The 18,592-nt window shown below is 39.8% G+C and overlaps 1 protein-coding gene and 1 long non-coding RNA gene across 8 annotated transcripts in view; one reads left to right on the plus strand and one right to left on the minus strand.

Moving 5' to 3' along the window:
* LOC111416512 (serine/threonine-protein phosphatase 4 regulatory subunit 1-like) overlaps positions 1-18,592 on the plus strand; it is a 94,062-nt gene that overhangs the window by 27,504 nt on the left and 47,966 nt on the right. The window contains exon 3 of one of the 7 annotated variants that reach the window (XM_071201625.1): positions 9,488-9,547. The exons of the other annotated variants lie outside the window; for them this stretch is intronic. The gene's annotated coding sequence lies outside the window, so the exon portion shown is untranslated. The remainder of the gene's footprint in view (positions 1-9,487; positions 9,548-18,592) is intronic. 7 annotated transcript variants of the gene reach the window in all.
* Positions 8,560-10,831, minus strand: LOC139428893 (uncharacterized). Its single transcript, XR_011639560.1, has 2 exons — positions 10,023-10,831; positions 8,560-9,939 (listed from the first exon to the last, which is right to left on the minus strand). It is a non-coding gene; the product is annotated as an uncharacterized lncRNA (long non-coding RNA).

Below are 18,592 nucleotides of genomic sequence, written 5' to 3' on the forward strand. Positions count from 1 at the left end.
ATCTCCGTTTCGTCGCCGTACGTACTTCCCATTCGCGGCAGATGGCAAAATTATAACGGTATCGTCGGCTCACGACCGTCAGAAGGCGAACGAGACACAAATTCCCCTACGAGAGAAACCGCGTTCTTTCTACCTGCATTTTCGGGGTTGAAAAAAGGCTCCCGGCTAGGAAAATCGGGATCGACGGAACGTCTCTGACGATCAGGAGCAGTACTCAACGTTCGCTGGGGGGCTCTCCCAGTCATAACAAGGATATAAATAGGTGCTGGGGAGTCGACTTTTGACGTCGGTCGACGCTTTAACTTTCAGGGTCTCCATTAACTTTTTCACCTTCATTGGAATCCAAAGTTATTAACCGACCTCAACTATCAAATATTCATTTATTTTTAAATAAATTCTGTCCCTTTATTAAAACATGTATTATATCATTTTAAAACTTTTTCGACCTTGAAATTGTTCTAAAATAATACGTCTGAACATTTGAAAATCGGTTCGGTTCGTCGACCTGAAACGTCGTCGCGACGCCTCTAGACGGACAAGATTTTTTTGAAATGGTACTTGTTCGAAATACAAAAAGATTAAAATAAAAAATAGAATAACGGGAGACGCCAATTTCGTCAATCGTCGCGACGAATTTTTTATAACGGTGATTCACCGAGAGCGAATGCGTCGCGGCGGCGGTTACTGCCGTCCACCGTTGATTTTCCGACGCCATTTATTCTGTCGTTTGTCTCCGACGTCTAAATATAGCAGGAGACACTTTAAAAATAGGAGGAGAAGAGCGAACAAGTCGCGATACACACATGTTCGCCGGAAAATCTTTGGGGTGCTGCGGAAGCGCCATTTATTTTTAGATATAAGGGTGACAAACTGAATTTCGATAATTTGAGCGCATTCATGATGAATAAAATTCGAATTCGAAACAATTAGTTTCTGTGTTGTATGTGTTGTGAGTATTTGAACTTTTGTGGAATGTAATTTTAATTGGAAACATTACAATTTTATTTTATGTGGAAAAACGGAATCGAACCCAATTAAACTGCCTTTTGAAAGATTGTGGATAAAAACGGTTCTATAAGGAACGAGCACCACACGTCCTTCGTCGAACGCTTAATTTGAGGTTTTTCCATTCGCGAACCTGGACGCGGTATGCGTTACGCAATAAAATAAAACCGGGTCCATTTAACGACGAGACGCATCGGAAAAACGGCAATCGTCGTCGCGTAGCAGCTATGAACCTTAGTTTTAACTGTATATAGAATGTTTAAACGTTGACCTAGGCACGCATTCTTCGCATTCCACAGCGTGCCCACTGCACGTCCCTCCACCGCCTCTCCGTACTCTGCACGCCAATGGTCCGTGGGGCCGCCAAGAAGGAGCGGAGCGGTCAATGGCTGCTTCTCGATCCCCGCACACTTAGGTGGCCCAAACCTGGCCGTCCCCCGCGTCACCGCCGCCACCATCACTCCGCTCCACTTTCAACGGTTCCGACCCCAATTAACGCCGATGCCGTCTTCTTCGCCGCCGCCGCCGATACAGGCGTTATTTCGGACAGGAAAGGGTTCGAATTCCTTTCTCGTCGGATGGTGGTCGAGATGAAAGGAGGACCACGGGAGGTCGGTTATGAATCGGTCAGGTTCAGACTGTGGCCCCACCTCGATTTTACGATGTGTACCGCGACGATGCTGATAAATAGATGCTTGATTGATGATTTGACTGCGAAGCGCAAGATGATGACCGCGGCGTAAGGTAATTGCTGAGTAGAAAACGTAAAGGTGGAATGCTTAAATTCGTTGTTATTTCTTTATATGTTGTATTCGATTTGATTCCTTTTTAACCTTGTACGAACGAATCGGTAATAACAGAGTTTGCAAAATGGTCTGAAGCCGACATTCATCCAGCGTTCAGTCCCACTCCATTTCTGATATTCTTGTGTAGCGTCCAAGAACGATCGCTCCGCGCCGACGTTGCTCGGTCATAGACGCCGATGTAAACAACCTCGCCTTGTAAACAACGCCGCATTCGCCCTTCGTCCCGCCACTTCCATCTTTGGCAAAGTACTGCTTTCTTACTTTTCCTGATTTTCTTGTTCTAAATGGTTTCGATACATTTTTATACTGGAATTAAAACAATCTATTGGATTTAAATAATTTGGAAAGAAAAGGTTAAGTTCGGTTTGTAGTAAGTTTCTTTGTAAGCGACGCCACTGGTTCTCGACCTCGGCTCGTCGCTGACTGCGTCCTTGAACTTACACGGTTGCACTTAGCGTACACCACAAACGTGAGAGCGTATACGTACCCGGTCTGTTTACAAACACAACAAGCCCCGCTCGGCCCCACGACGCCCCGCCCGTGCGCGGCGATTCAAGAGGACCGGCCCCGGGTTCACTGTACAACGGAGGGGCTCCGGGGCCGAGGGCGCGGTGCCGGCGCGGGTCCGCGAGAAGAAGGAGCGCCAGTCGCGGGATGTAGACATCCGGTCCCGACGCAGTCCCGGCTAGGTCCCGTCCTCTGCTCCGCTCCGTCTGGATGCGCCGGGACGCCGCCTCGGTTATTAATAGATTTCCTGTCCACCCTTTTTAATACTTATTTTTGATTACATTTTTTTTTATCAATCTCCATAGTTATACATTTTCGAAGAAAAGATGTTTGTTTTTTGTTTTTACAGTTTCGTACAATAACGATTAAAACAATACAATCGTACTTGGAACTGTTACGGCAAACATTTATAAATCGATTGTGCGTCATCCATCAACGTTAGATTTTGTTCGTAATTTCGATTTAGAAAGCGGATGTTCTATATTTTGTATGTAAGGGGTGATTTTTATGGGGGGAAAGAAATTGCGTCGTTGTTAAGCTGAAAGCATTTAAAATACGCGAGCACAGAACTAAGGGGCGTTGTAAACCAATAATAAACGAAATAAAAACATGAATGAGAGGTGCGGTCGTCAAAGAGAAAGCTGCCCGCGAGGCGACGACCGATCTACTACGCCGCGGCCGCGTACCGGAAAAATTGGTGCGCAGGACCGTGTCGTTTCAAGTTGGGTATACACCATATCATACAAATTACATACATTCAAGGTGTTCCTATAAGTCATAATTTTAATCACAAATTAATATGTTGATGATTCGTGTACAAATTTTTGGTCTAATCCCATAAATGGCTAAGATATGGGCTTTCAAAGTTAAGACATTATTAAACATTTTCAATATTTTGTCTTAGTTGTGATCTTACAGTGATCTTAAACGATTTTTCATGATAACATTGCTTTGTTCGCCAAATTTTATCTTTCTAAGACAAACCATATTGAAAATATTTTTAGGTGATTTTCGTTACATTTTATGTGTATAAATTAAAACTTCGTTTTTTGCACTTTAATGGATTTTATTTATTGTTTTTTCTCAACCGGTTTCGCTATATTTACATAGCATCTTCAGGAGAGTTACCTGAACATTACATTACATTGATATAAATTTTCTTAAGTAAATCTTAAATTAGCATGCTAATGTGAACTTTTATATTAATATAATAAAACTTATGTCAATTTGTTACAAAAATATACTTTAGCTTGATTCATTTGGTAATTCCTTGTTTATTTCTATTGTTAAACTATATAGATGATATTTATTAATTATGATTGAAGAGGATTAAAATTGCTTAGATACATGATGTGTCATGGAATTCGTTTTCAAAGTTAATTTTGAGGTTACATGTTATTTGTTTGGGGATATTTTATTTTTCCTGTTTGGTAATATAGTGGGATTCGATGTCGATTCATATTTTGATATTAGTAACGGTTATTATATTGATTCTTGAAATAATTATTAAAGCCACTTTAAAAAATAGGGGGGGGGTGGATTTTTATGGTTATGGGTAGGATGTAAAGGGGTAGGTATGATGTCCATGGGATCCAGAGTTATTGCGATAACAGAATGACATCTTGTTTTGTTATCCTCGTTTAACCTGGGAGTATATTTTGGGTTGGTTGTTATACAGAATCTATAGATATTGAAAATGTCTTAACATTTTTTAACTTTGGTCCATATCATTTTAACTCTAGTATTTATGAATAATATTATGTCACGACTTACAGAAACACTTTGTATATGTTACAGTTAAAGCATTCATTCCGTGAATGTACACATTGTCTAGTCAATGCATACATTAACTAATTTATCTAGTTAATGTGCATATAAAATACGAAATGTCAACTTTTACTAGTTGATGTTACTAATGATTACTAATGACGCCCAGTTAAAGCTTAAAGTATGTATACTAGTATATTACATAACGATACCCAACCCAACCCAAAAAATAGTTACTACTATACTTACTTACTTACTACTTGCAGCACATGCAAACCTGCCATTAAAAAAATTATACCGTAAATTTTGTTTGTTATAACTTTTACTAACATCTGTTAGCAAATACATACACTGTCTAGTTTATGTACACATTCACTAGTAAATGTATACACTGGCTAATGTGTATATTAACTGAAATGCACGCTTTACCTGTGACATATCCTGTATGTCACAGGTATGTCTCAGCGAGACCGATCATTAGACGTTTTTGGGGTTCTGGCCAAAACAAAAATTTGAGAATTTAGATTTAAGTATTATATTATCATTAGATAATTAAGACCAGTTATTAAGACTCTTTTTCTCGTCGATGTTAATTATCAGAAAATTATACGACTTCATCAATATGATAATGTTTATTAACAATTTTATTAATTACAATCTTATATTGACTTTTTCATATTATTTATATTTTTCGTTAATCATTTTTTTTATTATAAAAATACAGTAGTCGTAGCCCACTTTTTATAATTAGTTTTTTTTTTAATATTTTGATTCACAACAACTTGCGCCCGGTGAAATCAGTCTTTTGATGGTAGAAATCTACTTTTCTGACATCCAATAGGCTGATTCTCATCACAAGTAAGCATTTGCCCAACTCAAGGTTTTATGGTCTCTTAATTAAAACATTGGGCAAATAATAACATGATAAATTCGTCTAATATTTAAGTCACAAAACAATAACTCTTACATCTCAACATTATAACGAGATAACGAATCGACGTTGCCACACATTTTTCCAGGCTTATAAACTACCGTAAAATCTAACGTTTGTAAAGAAAGCGCCCATCTTAATAGTCTAGCGTTTTTATTACTCATTTGTTTTAACCAAGTCAGAGGACAATGATCTGTTTCAATAATAAAATGAGTTAAATATAGATACGGTTTTAATTTATTCACTGCCCAAACTAATGCAGCACATTCTAACTCACTTGCACTGTAAGCTTGTTCTCTCTCAGTTAGCTTTTTGCTTAAGTACAGTACAGGGTATTCTTTATTGTCGTCATCACGTTGGGATAAAGTAACTCCCATTCCTCGTTTTGAACAATCAGTTTGTACTATAAATTTTCTTTTATAATTGGGAGCTTTTAACACTTTACTACTAGTTAATTCTTGTTTTAAATTATTAAATGCGTTTTCCTTCTGTTCATCCCATTCAACCTTGTTTTTGGCTCCTTTTCGTAAAGCGTCTGTTAAAGGACTAACAATTTCTGCATAATTTGGTATGTAATGGTTATAATATCCAGTTATCCCTAAAAAGATTCTAATATCTTTTTTTGTTACCGGTCGTCGAAATTCTTTTATTGCAGCTACTTTTGCTTCAGATGGAGTTCTATAACCTTGTCCTATTTTATGTCCTAGATAAACAACTTGAGCTTCTCCCCACTCACATTTCTTTGCCTTTATTGTAAGACCTGCCTTATGCATAGCTGTAAACACAAGTCGCAAATGTTTCAAATGATCTTTCCATGTCATTGAATGTATTGCTATATCATCTAAATAAGGTTCGGCAAATTCGTTATAACCTTCCAAAATTTTATCCATTAATCTTTGAAAAGAAAATGGAGCGGATTGAAGTCCGAATGGCAAAGTTACTGGTTCAAATACTCCTCGATGAGTTATAAAAGCTGCATATTTACTTGCACGCTCAGTCATTCCAATTTGCCAGTAAGCTCGTACAACATCTATAAGACTTAAATATTTTGCGTTACTACACCGTTCCACACAAGCTTCTATGTTAGGTATTGGGTGTTGTTGAGGTATGGAAATAGCATTTAAAGCCCGATAATCTATTACTGGTCTTGGTTCTTTACCTTCTATTTCTATTATAATCATCGGCGACGAATATGGACTGTCACTTGGTTTAATTACGCCTAAGTTAAGCATTTTATCTATTTCGTCATCTATGATTTCACGTACTCTCGGAGATTGTGAATACGGTTTGGTTCTGATAATCCTTTCTTCTTTCAAAGCAATATCATGTTGAACCAAATTGGTTCTCTTCGATTAAAATATTTTCAGATTTCTAACACTTCTGGTTATACCGGAAATCGCCACCTATTTTATTTTTTTAAATAGAACACCCCTTGTGTTTTGGATTTGTCTATTTTCAAGGCTTATGAATAAGCTTACTTTTTGCAATTTGATTCAGCCGTTCTCGAGTTATTCGAATTTTTCTAGAAAAATCTGTTCCAGCAGATATTTGTTCAAAAAAATTATGGAAAACTAGGCTAAATATCTATATGACATGTGTGCATTTTTCAAAAAACCCTAATTATCTCCCAAACTATTAATGTTAGGTATGGGTCATATGGTATATAAAAGATGTAGAATGAGACACCGAAGACGACTAAGTGATAAAATATGGGGGGTGCCATTTAAAAAAATTAAGTTATGGTACTTCCATATTTCGAAAAGTAAACGTGCCATAGTAAAGTGACCAAACGTTCTAGACAGCCGTTCTCGGCACCAAAACATACTCCATCATGTTGCTTAAGCATGTTCTGAATCATAAATTGATATCCCAAAAATCGAGTGAAATATTTTAATCAAAGAGAACGCAATTGATACTTAAGTCTGAATTCTCAAATTTTTATTTTGGCCAGAACCCCAGAAACGTCTAATGACCGGTCTCGCTGAGACACCCTGTATATATTTGGTATGAACTATTTTTAATTTGGTATGAACATATACCAACTTATATTACACGTAAAAGAATTCTTGGAATTCTCAAATACTTGAAGAATACATAAATATATTTAAATCATAACATTATTTGTGACGTCACAACTACGTTGTAGGTTTCATCTTAAAAATGAATTAATACACAAGAACAGAAAGATCTTAAATTGAACATACGTTTGTTCGAACGCAACCGTAATAATGCCGTTGAAACGTTTAAATGAAATTCTTGGGATGACTATAAAAAGGCCGAATTATAGTACATTGTTTTCTATTGAGGAAACGGAAACGGACATTCCACGACTAAGCGTGCAAAATACTTTGTTAAGCATGCAGTGTAGCAGTAATTTCCAGTCCGTTGCAATAATAATAGTAATCATCGCAATCCTGGTATTCCATACTTTATTAATCCTTGAGAAAATATAGGTTACAAAATTCTCACTTTTTGATATTTAGTGAAGAAATGTATTTAAAACAAAAACTGTGCCTGTTTTATTTGAAGTTTTACGTTCTATGGTGACTTTGGTGGAGGAACGAGGTATATCTGTTATTAACTTTTCTTCTATTTGCAAATTGATTGCTATCATTAATTAATAATAATTTTAAATGATGCTCAATTCTTCTCAGTGTCTCTTAGTCAACCCTAACATGACTCAATCGATCACAATATCCCTCGCACTTAATGACATATTTTCAATCCAGATATATATTAGAAAGTAGAACCATTTATCAATTATAGCGCCATTTTTATTGTTTCAATTTGTGTCCTGTTCAGTTTGTGTAGATTTTTTAAAAAATCTGCCTTAAGTTGTCATAACCAAACGTATCTATCAATTGTTTCCATAGCGTACTACCTGAACAGTTTGCCAATTAAAAGAATAAATGTCTATAACTTGTTTATTAATAAAAATATCCATGTCAAGTGTTATATCATTAGAATCGTTGAGAAAACGCCTTTTTCATAAAGTCATGGTCAACTATGGTTTCCATTAAAAAAATTACAAGTTTGTGTCATAACTCAAAAATTATTGCTTAAATAAAAAAAAACAGTTAGACTGCTTTATAAAATATGTAATACCCTAAAAATGTTTCCTTTTCACATTTTACACATAGATATCGAACGATATAACAAAAAAACGGTTTTTTCGAAATATCTAGTTAGCCATGCATTTTATCCGAAAAACAAAAAGCTCATTAAATTGAGTTCATGAAACATCAAATCTTCTCGTATTTAATCGTCTCGTTATCTCCGCTAGTTTTCAAGATCTCTATACATACTAAACATGGAAAAAAACTCACCCTATATAAAACTGATATAAAATTAAAGTGGATATGTCTTGGAGATATGAAGAGTATTATTAAACCTATTTTGAATATTCATAGGAATAATTTGCGAATTAACTGTGTGCTTGAGGCTAAATGTCTGGGATTAATCATTGATAACAGTTTTAAATTTAATCCCAGATCAATCCACTACATTAAAAAAATTACTTTTAATAAAAAAGCTTCACATCACATTACTTTTTTACATGTTTCTTACTTAATAAACAATTGTGAATAAAATAAAGTGGAAAAGACAATTTTAAAATAATTATTCAATTTAAAAATTCAATTACAAAGTCATAACTAAGGACGGAAATTAACCGCGAGATACAATCAGATTGTTAATCATTCTTGAATATTTGCATAAATATTTTAAACATAAGTGTTGAAGAGAAATGAAAACAATTCCTTTAATTATTGAACATAGTTTTTGTAGTTGTTTTTGAGTTCGCATACAAATCGAATTTTCCACATATCTGACTGTAACGATGTAACACATTCGCGATCGCATTTGTTTTTACTATGGACAGTATTCAGATGAAACAGGATGAGTGAGTAACTTCCTCGAACCGACAGCCATTCATCTCTGTTATTGAATGGGGCGCGGTTCGTCGAATTCCATTTCTTTTCCTTCACGATTCGTTTTGTTTTATTTAGTCCATGGAAAATATGTGACCTATTCACAAAGTCCTCGTGACTCACGATTTTTCTCGCCCGCCACTTTCTGGAAGTGCTGCTGCTCGACAGCGTCAGCCTTAAACGATATCTTATGCATAAACGTCCAATAACTTGGACCTCTCATAGCAAGCTATCTTATGAGTCATTGGCAGATTTTCCCAGAATCTTTAACGTCGAGAGGTCGTCTTGTCTTGTTTTCTTTTTAGACGTCGCTTAAACGAATTTTTATACATAAAATCATTGAGAAATGATTCACTGAAGATTTAATGAATCAGGTTTCCATGAAAGTGGTCAAGTTATATACTAAATGATGGCGTGTGATTAATCAGATTGTTCTCAAAAGGAAATCCCAACGTACCATGATTGTAAAGTAAAGCCTTGTAAATGGTATTTCTCATCACATAAACAACTAACCTCTATCTTTTTTATGTTTTGCTTTTCAGGTAAGTGAATCCGGCCGACGCGCGACGCAAGGTTTTCAATCCCCCCCGCGTTCGCCACAAGTAAGTACGTTTTCTTCTTAACCTCGCGCGCGCATTTGTTTTTGCCCTGAAAGATTCGCTGAAATCGTTAGCGGCATCAATCCAGCGAATCGCCGGCGCGTCTCCTCTTTTTCTTTTCTTATTCAGGCAACATTCGGTTTTGTTGCTTTTGGCTCGTTTCGCGTTTTGTGTCCTGAGCGGCTCCATTTCCTAAGCAAGTCAGCCCGACTTCGACCAGGTATTTCACTGCCCGAATTCTTGGAAGGACCGCCACTGCACACGTACGACGTCGCTCGTGTATGTATGTGTGAGTGTGTGTATGTGTACGAGAAAAAGGAATTCTCTTCTCTTATGGGGTCGTGTCTGGGCTATTCAAGGGTTTTGTTGAATCGTTTCCTCTGTGAAATGTGTGCCTACATAAAAATTTGTTTTTAAAATATTCTAATAAAATGAAGTTAAAACATTTAAATTGGAACGACGCTTTTATAATACATACCTATAAATGATGAGGTGAAACTTTAAAGGCAATAACATTTTATTACATTAGATAGGTGTTTACCGAGCGCCGTAAAACAAGACGTTTTATCTAAGAACGTCTTGTGCATAAACTCCCATACCAGAATCGGAACCCTTCCAATACGATCTACATTCCACGTATTGTCGCGTGGGTTCTGCCAATAAATGGTACACCACCGGGGACTCCTATTTTCTTGTTTATGTGTTCGTCGTTCGATTATCGCGAACCTAATTACCGCGTCCATATTGGAAAGTGTCGTGCACTGTAAAAATAAGATCACGGTCCATATTGCGAGTGGTTTATTTGGCGCCACGCTACGCCGTCGGCCGTCTCTCCTGCTTTTAGTGCGCGGTTGCCCCGCTCCTTGGTCATTGGCGCGACGTGGCCTCGGCGGCCCGCATTCCTGCAGACCACCTGAACCCCCCCGCGATGGGGCCCTCGTCCCTCTCGGTCTTTCCCCTTACGCATGGCTATCTAACTGCGCAGTTACTACAATGCGCTGAATAGTGCACCGTGGTGGCTTTAAACTGAAGAGGTCGTGACTCTTTCCGGGATTAACTCTACATTCGACTCTATACGTATACAAGATAAATTGAAAATTTATAAGTCTAGACAAACTGAGTATCTTAATCTAAAAATATTAGATCTTAAAGATGTCTGGTTTAGAAACGCGATTATAAACAAATCTTATCCTTTTAGCGTTGTATTCTGTGATCAGCACGGATGTCGTTTCTTTGACCTCTTGAATGGAGGCCCCTGGAACGATTTTGGTCGGCACCCATTGATGTCTATAGTGCGACCGGCGGGGCCCCGAATTCCGCGGTCCGTTGGCAGCGGATTTATGCGGCGAAGACCGCTCGCGTCCGCGTTTTCTTTCGGCCCCACGCCGCGCTCTGCCCCCGGTTGTTGTTGTCGCCGTTGGCGGCGGGGCAGCTCGGCGATGAAGGACGCGCGGCGAGCAGGATTCGACCGTGGGAAAGAATCACACCACATATAACCTGATGATTTGTGTACCGGCCCAGGCCATCCGTCTCTACTGGCGTGGTCCTTCTCGGATGCCTCGGGGCACCCTCACCGCGACTCCTCTTCTTTCAAACCCGACGGATTAACCTATAACCACGTGCTAGTCAGAGTGTCGGGCGTACTTTGATTATGTATAACTTAATGAGGGGATTTTGCACGAAGCTGTTGTTGAGTTAAATGCTTATTTTGTAAAAAAACTTGAGTATTATAACATGGTTAAGAAAAAGTTAAATCTTTAAGGATCTAAACAAATCTTTAGTATCTGGCCTAAAAATACATCAGGGTCAGTTAATTCCAAGAAGGATGACTTCTTGATATCCCAGGTAGAATTTAGGTAATTCCAAACCGAAAACATTTTTGCTTTTCATAAGTGTTTACTTCACATGACATCATATGATGTCATCATCATATCGTCAAGCTTAAATTGTTGTTAATATCGATTTATTTTAGAATATCATGTTTACAGGACATTTAGGTAAAAAAAGACGTTGACGAATTTAGGAAGTTGCTTCTTATTTCAGCGGTCCTCATCTGTTCTGGGTCGCGACGGGTTTCTCTATACGTTGATTCCGGGAATTGGGCAGGTAAGAAAATTCTTGGGCAGGGCGGTCAGGTACGGGCCCCGTCGGGGGCGCCACGGCGTTAAGAATGAGCATCGTACGGACCTCGGGAGGCGAGAAGGTGGCGCGGACACCCGCAGAGGCACCGGTGCGGGCACTAACGAGGTCCCGGTGCCGCCGCCGCCGCTGCCGCCCCAACGATGCACGAATTACGAGGGCCAGACCGGGCCGGGCCAAGACCCGGGGGCAGCCGGGCGCTCGGCGGCGTTTCTCCTCTCCTCTGATGTCTTTTGTTCCGTTTTTTCCTCGAGCCGACGTCGTTACAACAAAGTATAAGATGTAGTCCCCCGATTAGGCCCCGGACCTCCTTTGTACGGCCAGCGCGTTTTCAATGGGGCCGTATTTCGCCCTCCCGTCATCTCCACTTGCGTTCACGAGAACTGCGTTCCATGGATATCTGTGTTATCGGTCCGAAATTCTCTTCGTTGAAATAACAGATGTTACGAGAATTTCTTTGCCAGTAGTAATTTGTTAAAACTTTTGATATTTTTGTTTTTAATCTTGTACTCTTTTGTATTTTATTTTCCCCTGTTGATTATATTTGCAACTAAATAGATGTTGTATAAACTTCTCTTGGAATAAATAAGAAACCGCAAGATGGAGGCTCACGGTAAAGTCTCTCCTCAAGGAAAAAAAGAGATCCATTCCCATCGCCAATCGATCTCGATTTTCACAAGCCCCCGGCCGAACGCATACATAATAATTATGTTTGGCTGTCGAATTTTTTGCGCGGTATCGGTACCTCTTTTTGGTCAGCATCGGCGCATATCTTCACGTCCGTTTGTCCGTCGTTTCAAGGCGGGCTCTTATCGAGCAATAACTACTACAGACAAACCATTAAAAACCGCATACAATTCCATTATCTTTATACTTTATATCTTACACACAATTGTTCATAACGTTTTTTGACTTAACTGTAGGTTATGTTGTCTTGAAACAGCTTATTATTATTATATACTCCAACATCGTCGCTAACCTTTACTTGACATGCTCTAAACTCTGCCTTCGACATCTCTCAACATCTTCTCCATCATCTATTAACAGCGTCCCTGACATTATCCACGGTATTCTTCAACGTCGTCCCTAACATGTTTTAACTTTGTCCCGGTCTTCTCTTCAATATCTTCGCTATCATCTATTAAAATCTATAAAATCTAATTATCGTCCTCACATCTATTATAACTCAATAGATTATAACATTCAATTTCCCCCAACATGTATCAACATCAATATCTTTGATATCTCCAAGCATCATCTCCCAATAACTTCAACATCTCCTTCTTGGTCTTCTTGGACATTATTTAAAATTGATAAATAACCAATGTCATCTTTGAAGTGTCTATTTATGATTCTCAACATTTTTCCCATCATCAATATTTTTGATATGTCCAAGCATCATCTGCCAATAACTTTAACATCGTCGTCGTCGTCCCTTACAGTCGTTCTTATGTCTCACCGTAATCCCTTATATCCACCTATATCATCCTTGATATGTCTAATTATGATCCCCATCATCTTAACATCCTCGTTGAAGTCATTAAATGTGTCCTGTTGAACCCGTCGCTAAGAGATGTTAAGAGAAGCCGAGACGACGGCCGTTTCTCCCGTTTAATTTATTTGCAGAGCGGCCACTTATCGTTGAAATCAATCTTGGGCGCGTCCCGATCCCCGCGCCGCCCTCGCCGATAATGGTCGCGTTTTTCGCTCGCCTTTGATCACGTCTCGCCTTAATAAGTCCGCGGACTACCACGTTCAATATTCCTCGACGGGGCGAATGCTAAGTAGAAGTGAACTTGGTACTCAATACGACTAAAGTAAATCAATCTTAATTTGAAAGCAAGCAATTTTATAAAGCAATTTATGAAAATAAGTTATTTCAAGTTTCTTGTAGAGATGATTAATATATGACGTAACCGGAGAGTTGGTAATATTAAAAGGAATAGAAAGTTGTTTTTATTGAGGAGACTGATGGACGCCAAGATTAACAACACAAGAACAAATCTTGTTACATCGCCAACCAATTTTCTTTGGAGCGCTGAACCACAAGAGGCGGAGGAATGTCTTCGAACGGTCCGAAAAGCATCGTCGGTGTTATTGACATCGAGAGGAATTTCGCTTCGAACCAGGCATACCCTCGCCGCCGTCATCATCGTAGAGGGCTCCGTATTCGTCGACGAGTCCCTTTGATACCTTCTACGTAGTAGTAGCAACTACGTTGGCAGTAGTACTACGACCTTATAGTAAACTAGCGATAGTAATTGGCCGGTCGGCGATCCGCGACTATTCTCGTGTGGTGGGGAGAGAGAATCGCGGCCGACAAAAACGAGAATGAGAAGATTATGAAGAAGAAGGAGGAGAGCGACTCAGAAGAACGAGGAGGAGGTGAAGAAGATGCGAGGAGAGAAGTGTAACATTCCTGGCGATGGGACCCTCTCCTTGAACCGGCGTCCTTGTGGTGGCCGGTGCATTCGCGTTGGTCGCCGAACATTCCTCCGATGGAATGCCCCGCCGGCACCAAGATGGACACAAACAACCCCCCGGCTCCCCGCGGCACCGCCGCCGTTCCACGCTTCTCTTCTTTGAGCGTGTGTGCTTCTGCTACGTATTTGTGTGAGTGCCGGCGAAGAGGATGCCGCCACTTCGATCGTGGAGATGCCAGTTTACACGACGACGTGATATCGCACGCTGCCATTCTTGAACAACTACTGTCAATCAAGGATGTCTTTAAGTCCACGCTTTACTCCAGCCATATTTTATATTCATACATTAAAATCTTTACCAAATAAAATGTACAAAAAGTAAGTTATTATAGAGGGTTTTCAACTGTAATTTCTTTCCACCTAACTCGTTTTAGTGAAATGGAAAAATAATCTCGTTATATCTTAATTTTTCAATTAACTCGAACCTTCATTTACACAAAGAACCTATTATTTTTTAGAAATTCCAATAAACACCTCCGTTCGTCCATCTTCTAATTAAAATACTGACCTCGTGGCGACAAAACGTTGGTCGTGTGAACTGACAATTGCGAGATCTCTCGTTCCCTCAAATCCCCCATCTCTACTGGAGCGTATCCGCCGCTCTCCGGACCATTATGTTAATTTGTTAATACAACCCAAGCGTTCGGTAGATGTAAAGGAGTCTCGCCTCTCCCTTTATAGGTAGACCGATAGCATGAGGAAGTTTTGAATGAGCGTATCGTCGCCGCAGTCATTGTCGGCCGAGGGCACTGAATATCGGGAGGCTGCTCATTCAATAGCGATCTAAAATTCCTGCGACTCCGGGCGGTGCTCAACAGGTTCGCTATCAACGTTCAGTCGTTGATAGCTCCACAACCCCGTGAATATTAAAAGTGTTCAAGACCTTTTTAAGAATTGCAATTAATTCTGCCGAAATTACTTTTACAGTTTTGAGTCCCAATAACAAGCCGCTATTCGACGGACACCTGTATATAAAACAAAATATCGAGCACCGAAAATCACCGGTTCTGGTTCCAATTGGGGGCCCCCGCCCCCTGTGCGGTCCGGTCCGGTGCGGATCGGCGGACCAGTCGGCAAGGATCAAAAATACACATTCCCGGGCGACTCGATCTCCGTAATCATAGAGCGGTGAACCGCCGCCGCCGCCCCGTTCCCGCTCTTCCCCCTGCGGGCTCTTCGCGGCGCCCCACGTGGTGGCACTCGGTCCGCGTGGCCGCCGCGGCGGCACACGGTAGGGACCGACGACCGATCCGGCATCCCGATCCGGCAGTTACTTCTTTCTCTCTGCTGCCACGTCGTCCTTTTTTCCCTTGACGTCGCCCTTTTCCCCTTTCCCGGTCTACGCCCCAGGCACTCCAACATACGGCGCCAATTTATGATTTACTCTGACCGTGACATCGCCATTTTCAAATCTGTATTATACGTTTTTAATTTTGAAAATAATGTATTAAGTAAGTATATGTATGTTAATATAATAATAATTCATATCTGTCACAATATTTGTACAATAATTCGATCAGATTTGAATCGGAACCCGGAGACTGGTTAAAGTATGCTGAAGAATGTTGTGATATTAGAAACTTTCCGAGCCGATTTGACGCTAAGTTAGTTATGCGACTACTTTACTAAACTTACATCAACAAAGTCCTTGTTGTTACAATACTTCGTGAAGTTCAGTATTTGCCTGGAATGCAAGCACCTCATCCTCATATATTTCCAAAAATAAAGCAACCGAAAAGAAATTTTGAACTGTCTCATTTCATTTTAATATGCTATTGATTCCAGATGCTCGGCTATGCCTAAGCTAAATCATACATTTCGCAGATACATACATGAGCTTTCAACATTAGTCAATGCCAGCAATTAACCCCTCCCCCTCCTTATAATCAATATCATGAGAAAACCCCAAATTCATTTTAAGATATAGTCCTGTTAACGTCCATTTATCACGCAATCAAACTAAAACACAGTTTTACGGCAAACAAAGAAACGTTCTAAAATCAATTTGTAACATAGTCGCTCTAAATCTTCCATTTAGAAATAGTATTACTTTATTATTTTGGTTATCTTATCTTAATCTCATTTCGATGGACAAAACTTGTGGTACTTTATTTAAGTATTTCTCTTTCGGACTTCATCTCAAGACTAGGGTGGAACGAGGAAATCTGTATCTGGTGGAGACGTGGACGCCTACGACATCCATTGTCGATTCAATTATGAGAGGATAGCGGTGCGCTTTTGACGAATGGGGCGCACTATCGAGAGACTCGGTGGGTTCTCGGCGGGTTCGCAGGGCATTGAGGGGGTGCGCTATTCGGCGGTGGCATTGACCCGACGTCCTTCCACTGTCGGGATGCCGCCCCTCCCGTCGCAGTCCCTCGCTTACGTAACGGGATGCGCGCACCGACCAGACCTTGAACCACTCTGCCACCCCCAGAAACGCCGCTATCGATTTACGAACGGCGCTAATGGCGCCCCCTTTCACGGGCGTGACTCTTATACTAAAGAATTTTTTAATTGAAATTGCTGTAGATAATTGTAATCGACAATAACAAATTAATTTATATATATAGTTTGGCAAAACTACGGAGCTCATTTCACTGATATACATATTTCACAAAATGTGTATCTTCTACAGTACCCACCAAAAGTATTCACTTATGTATTTCTTATGGGATGTATGTATGTATGTAAGTTCAACAATTTTATTCGGTAAAACCGAGGCGTCACAATACATATAATGATTAGATTTAGATTGATATAATGTTAATCATTGAACCTCGCCGCAAACAATTGCGGCTTAATTAGACAACAGAACTACAACTACCCCTAGTAAAGCCAAAGTCGCTTCCGGTCGAGACGCTACAACATCACGATCCGTTCCAGGTTGATATAATTTATATCACTGAGCCTTGGCTGTAAACGACCTCGGCTTAATTAATCAACGAAAATCTACAACATCAAATAATACAGCTGAGGCATTACTATATTATAACCAGGTTTAGGTTAATACAGGGTCCGGCAGTGAAAAAGAAAGATTTAAGGTAGGGGTTGCAGCGCGTCGCGAAGTGATGGGGAAGAAAGTAGCCGACTTCCCAAGACCTGCATGATTTGCCATTTGGTTTACAAAGTCAAAAAAATTTATGCATTCTTGGAGTCGTGTCTGAAAATTTTGCATAAAGAAGCTCTGCAAGAAAGAAGTCGCAGAGGTTAAGTTGGGAGACCGAGGGGGCCAACTGATATTGCCGTTTCAAAGCAATTACAGCATTCATTGAAATTCTTGTAGTGTGACTTGTTGCCCCGTCCTGTTGAAAAAGTGTGTCTTCATTCCCTGGAAGGCCTTTAAGTTATGGTGTGAGATAATTCTGAATCATTGCAACGTATCGTACAGAATTAACGATAACGGCAGTTCAGCCTCATTTGCCGAAATCTCACCGTTTTGAAAATAGGCTTTAACTGCGTAACCGCGCTACTCACCCGTCCAACGCTCCATTGTAAACTAAATGGCAAATTATGCAGGTCTTGGCAAGTTGGCTACTTTCTTCTCCATCACTTCGTGGCGCGCTGCAAACCTTCCTTTAAATCTTTCCTTATCACTGCCGGACCCTGTATAATATTAATCATTGTCTTAGTCAAAACATCTACAACTTCACCTGATATGTATTTCTGAGAAGCTGTAATATCACTATGTATGTACTAAGTTTTTGGCGAACGCTATACCTACGGTCGTCAATGTCACGAGTTCGTCTATCGCACTCCTTCTTCTGTACAACTGACCGGCCAAAATAGATTTGTCAAGTTGTATATAAAATTAATCGATGTCATTAACAATATGTTGTCATAATTTGGCACCTTCATTAACGACAACGGTAACTGATCACCGCATTTAGTTACAAAGTAAAGTCGTAATGTAAGATAATTTGGTGAACTCTCAAAAGTTAATAGTCAATCATTTATCAACCACTTCTTGGAATCTGTCGTAATTGTAAAGAGAAGATTTTTCTCAAAAATTCCGAGAAGATCCTACCCGGACCACCAACCCTATTCCGAGAACGATCCTATCCACCCCCTATATTTCCTGCCATTTCGTTTTGATGTCCTTTACGATTTGCCGACACTTTTCTGGAAGGACAAGGCAATGAAGAAATGTAGCTTTGGGATACTAGACCTAAAGCAATCGATCCCAAATGCCAGAGGGGGAAATCAATCGGTCAGGAATGTTAGGAATTCAGTTCGGAGAAAGAGTCAATGGCACACGAATAGGTTCAGTTAGGCTATTATAGCGTACAGGTGTACACTTATGCGATAATATACCATGAATCACTGTGTCCAGACACGCATTTGTATTTAAAATTTGAAGAAACGTACAGCATGCAAATCCCCCGTAACGGCAAACAAATACCTTTTGGAATATGTCATTTATATG

Source organism: Onthophagus taurus, chromosome 1 (genome assembly GCF_036711975.1).
Source record: "Onthophagus taurus isolate NC chromosome 1, IU_Otau_3.0, whole genome shotgun sequence".
Classification (NCBI taxonomy): Eukaryota; Metazoa; Arthropoda; class Insecta; order Coleoptera; family Scarabaeidae; genus Onthophagus; species Onthophagus taurus.